Source organism: Schistocerca nitens, chromosome 2 (genome assembly GCF_023898315.1).
Source record: "Schistocerca nitens isolate TAMUIC-IGC-003100 chromosome 2, iqSchNite1.1, whole genome shotgun sequence".
NCBI classification, from domain to species: Eukaryota; Metazoa; Arthropoda; class Insecta; order Orthoptera; family Acrididae; genus Schistocerca; species Schistocerca nitens.
Genome location: NC_064615.1, coordinates 1,030,243,935 through 1,030,248,784, shown reverse-complemented (window position 1 = coordinate 1,030,248,784; position 4,850 = coordinate 1,030,243,935). Strand labels below are relative to the sequence as shown.

Sequence of the window (4,850 nt, the reverse complement as noted above, 5' to 3'; positions counted from 1 at the left end):
AGAACTACAACGTCATCGGCGAACCTCAAAGCTTTTATTTCTCCTCCATGGATTTTAATTCCTACTCCGAATTTTTCTCTTGTTACCTTTACTGCTTGCTCAATATACAGATTGAATAACATCGTGGATATGCTACAACCCTGTCTCACTTCCTTCCCAACCACTGCTTCCCTTCCATGCTCCTCGACTCTTATAACTGCCATCTGGTTTTTGTACAAATTGGAAGTAGTCTTTCGCTCGCTGTATTTGACCCCTGCCACTGTCATAATTCGAAAGAGAGTATTCCAGTCAACATTGTCGAAAGCTTTCTCTAGGTCTACAAATGCTAAAAACGTAGGTTTGCCTTTCCTTAATCTATCTCCGAAGATAATTTGTAGGATGAGTATTGCCTCACGTGTTCCAACATTTCTACGGAATCCCAACTGATCTTCCCCGAGGTCGGCTTCTACCAGTTCTTCCATTCGTCTGTAAAGAAGTCCTGTTAATGTTTTGCAGTCGTGACTTATTAAACTGATAGTCAACACCTGCTTTCCTTGTCATTGGAATTATTAAATTCTTCTTGAAGTCTGCGGGTATTTCGCCTGTCTCATACATCTCGCTCACCAGAAGATAGAGTTTTGTAAGGGCTGGCTCTCCAAAGGCTATCAGTAGCTGTAATGGAATGTTGTCTACTCCCGGGGCCTTGTTTCGACTTAGATCTTTCAGTGCTCTGTCAAACTCTTCAAGCAGTATCATATCTCCGATTTCATCTTTATCTATATGCTCTTCCATTTCCATAATATTTTCCTCAAGTACATCGCCCTTGTATAAACCCTCTATATACTCCGTCCATTTTTCCGCTTTCCTTTCTTTTCTTTTCTCCAAAGGCTTCTTTAATTTTCCTGTATGCAGTATGTATCTTAACCCTAGTAATATTTGCCTCTACATCTTTACATTTGTCCTCTAGCCATCTCTGGTTAGCCATTTTTCACTTCCTGTCGATCTCATTTTTGTGACGTTTGTATTCCTGAAATGATAATTAAATGGACACCCTAGCTGCAAACAGGTGTGGATCTCACGGGGAGCGTGCAAGGGATAAGTTCCTGCAGACGCACTATGCTCTGTGCTCACGGTGGCTCAGATGGATAGAGCGTCTGCCATGTAAGCAGAAGATCCCGGGTTCGAGTCCCGGTCGGGGCACACGTTTTCAACATGTCCCCAATGAAGTACATCAGCGCCTGTTTGCAGCTAGGGTGTCCATTTAATTATCATTTCATTTCTAGCAAAGCTGCATGGTTATCCACGGTAACTGTTCTTTCGGGGACAGATACTACCGTCATATATAGTTTGTATTCCTTTTTGCCTGCTTTATTTACTGCATTTTTATATTTTTCTCCTTTCATTAATTAAATTCAATATATCTTTTGTTACCCAAAAATTCCTACTAGCCCTCGTATTTTTACCTACTTGATCCTCTGCTTCCTTTACTTTTTCATCTCTCAAAGCTACCCATTCTTCATCTACTGTATTTCTTTCCCTCATTCTTGTCAATCGTTCCCTAACGCTCTCCATGAAACTCTCACCTGGTTCTGTCGGTTTATCTGGGTCCCATCTCCTTAAATTCCCACCTTTTTACAGTCTCTTCAGTTTTAATCTACAGTTCAAAACCAATAGATTGTGGTCAGAGTCCACATATGCCTCTGGAAATGTCTTACAATTTAAAACCTGGTTCATAAATCTCTGTCTTACCGTCATATAATCTATCTGAAACCTTCCAGTATCTCCAGGTCTCTTCCATGTATACAACCTACTTTCATGATTCTTGAACCAAGTGTTAGCTATTATTAAGTTGTTCTCTGTGCAAAATTTTACCAGGCGGCGTCCTTTTTCATTCCTTACCCCCATTCAATATTCACCTACTACGTTTCCTTCTCTTCCTTCTCCTACTATCGAATTCCAGTCCCCCATGACTATTAAATTTTCATCTCCATTCACTATCTGAATAATTTATTTTATCTCGTCATATATTTCATCAATCTCTTCGTCATATGCGGAACTAGTTGGCATATAAAATTGTACTACTGTGGTAGGCGTGGGATTCGTTTCTATCTTGGACAAAATAACGCGTTCACTATGCTGTTTGTAGTAGCTTAGACTCACTCCTATTTTTTATTCATTATTAAACCTACTCCTGCTTTATCGCTATTTGATTTTGTATTTATAACCCTGTACTCCTGCCACCGAACTTCACTAATTTACACTATATCTAACTTTAACATATCCATTTCCGTTTTTAAATTTTCTAACCTAGCTGCCCGATTAAAGTATTTGACATTCCTCGTTCCGATCCGTAGAACGCCAGTTTTCTTTCTCCTGATTACGACGTCCTCCTGAGTAGTCCCCACCCGGAGATCCGAATTGGGGACTATTTTACCTCCTGAATGTCTTATCCAAGAGGACGCTATCATCAATGATACAGTAAGGCTGCATGCCTAGGGAAAAATTACGGCTGTAGTTTCCCCTTGCTTTCAGCCGTTCGCAGTACCAGCACAGCAAGGCCGGTTTGGTTATCTTTACAAGGTCAGATCAGTCAATCGTCCAAACTACTGCCCCTACAACTACTTAAAAGGATGCTGCGCATCTTCAGGAACCACACGTTTGTCTGCCTCTCAACAGGAACCCCTCTGTTGTGGTTGCTCCTACGGTACTGCTATCTGTATCGCTCAGACACACAAGCCTCCCCACCAACGGCAAGGTCCATGGTTTACCGGTGGCCATTTCATGTAATATATCATAATCAATTTTAAACTAAAGATCAGTTCTGGACAGCTTCTCCATGGTCTGAAACATCCCTGGTATTTCGCTAACTACTGTTCTAGTTGTTTCTTGATTCCTCCATATTGGATCTTCGATAAAATCTTGTATGTGAAATCTAGGAGAGATACCTCTGTAGCTGTCTGGACTGCTCTTATACCCCTTCTTGTGTTGTGGATAGATGATGGCGATTGTCTAATGTTCAGACAATTGTTCTGTACCAAAATCTGATCTCCTCCGCACACCATATAATTTTTTGTTCTTTGGGGATATTTTTACTTCTAGGAAAGTTGGTGAGTCTAGTTTGTTAGGTTCGGTTTTAATTGCGGTATTTGATTCGTTTTCTAAGAGTTCTTTTGGTTCTTCACAGTTCAAAAGTTTATTGCATGCTTTTGCCGTGATTTCAGCATTTCCTTTGTTACTGCGTGCCATTTTTCCATCTTCAGCTTTCATTATTAGCGTTGGGGGCTCACACTGTTGTAGTTGTTCCCCAAACATTTTGTCGTAGTTCTTAGAATTGGTTTTGTGGTAATTAACTTATATAGAATTTATAATGTCTTTGTGGAATCCTCTTCTAACTCTCCAAATGTTTTGTGTGAAATTTTTCCTTTCATTTTTGAAGTTGATAGCATTTTCTTCCGTTCTCTTTGAAACTGTAAGCCTCCTTCTCCCTTTATTAACTTTTTCATTTTTTCTTTAATGGGGTGAATTGGATTTAAATTTTAACTAAATAGTGGTCTGAACCTGTGTCTACTCCTCTCAGTATTTTAACATTGTATATTTTCTTATGAAAATTTTTCTCTATACGGACACAGTCTAGCTGCCACTGCCTCTTCCACCAGTCCCTGTGTTGCCATATTTTATTTGGCTTCCTCATGAAGAATGTTGATTTAGATATAAGGTTGTGTTTACTGCAGAGTTCCACAAGTCTTTGACCATTCTTGTTTGTAAAGTTATGTGGACAAAAAATTGTTCAAATGGCTCTGAGCACTATGGGACTTAACTGCTGTGGTCATCAGTCCCCTAGAACTTAGAACTACTTAAACCTAACTAACCTAAGGACATTACAAACATCCATGAACGAGGCAGGATTCGAACCTGCGACCGTAGCGGTCGCGCGGTTCCAGACTGTAGCGCTTAGAACCGCTTGGACACTTCAGCCGGCTATGTGGGCATTTTCCAACAATATCTTAATATTACGTTTCTTTTCCCAGCTAGGGTTTAAGTCTCCCAATAAGATTTTTACATTCCTTTTATTTATTTTTTCTGTTTGTTCGAGAAGGACCCAAAATTTTATTGCCTCTTCCTCTGTATTCGCTATAAACTTTTTTTTTTCATTTGTAGGAGTATGATAACTTATAACTGTGTAGGTTTTACTTATTGTTTTAAAAATCAGAGTTGCAGTGCTTGTCTAATTACTAAGAATAACCTACCACCCTCTTGCCCTTGCTGTGTGAAGTTTCCCTAATAGGCTGAAGAATCAGCAATGAATAACGACTCGAGGATACAGAACGCAACGGAAACCACTGCATTAAAGTAACATAGTGTGTATCCACAGGACATATGGCCTGTAATTGTAAAGATATCATGATGCTCTCCCCACTGACAGAAGATACCGAACTAGTCTCCCATTCGAATCTCCAAGAGGGGACTGCCAGAGGGGAGATGACCATGAAAAAAAAGATTGAATAACCAACGAAACCATAATGTTGGGGCGTGGAATGTCAGAAGTTCTAACGTGGTAGGAAAGACAGAAAATCTGAAAACCCAAATGCAACGGCTCAAAATAGGCATAGCGGGGCTAAGTGAAGTGAAATGGAAAGAAAACAAGGATTTTCTGGTCAGATGAGAGGAGAACTACCAAGAGCATCAGAAGAAGGTATAACCGTGGTAGGATGCGTTATGAACAGGAAAATAGATCAGAGAGTGAGTTACTTTGAACAGCTCAGTGATAGGGTTGATCTCATCAGAATGGACAGCAAACCGAGAGCGCTCGTTAATAGGTGGCATCGTTGCAAGCTGAAGATATAGAGGAAGAAAATGAGGATAGCGAACGG

At 40.2% G+C, this 4,850-nt stretch overlaps 1 non-coding gene across 1 annotated transcript; it reads left to right on the top strand.

Moving 5' to 3' along the window:
• Window positions 1-1,104: 1,104 nt before the first annotated feature.
• On the top strand, window positions 1,105-1,179 carry Trnat-ugu (transfer RNA threonine (anticodon UGU)). The gene has a single exon. It is a non-coding gene; the product is annotated as a tRNA-Thr (tRNA).
• Window positions 1,180-4,850: the final 3,671 nt, after the last annotated feature.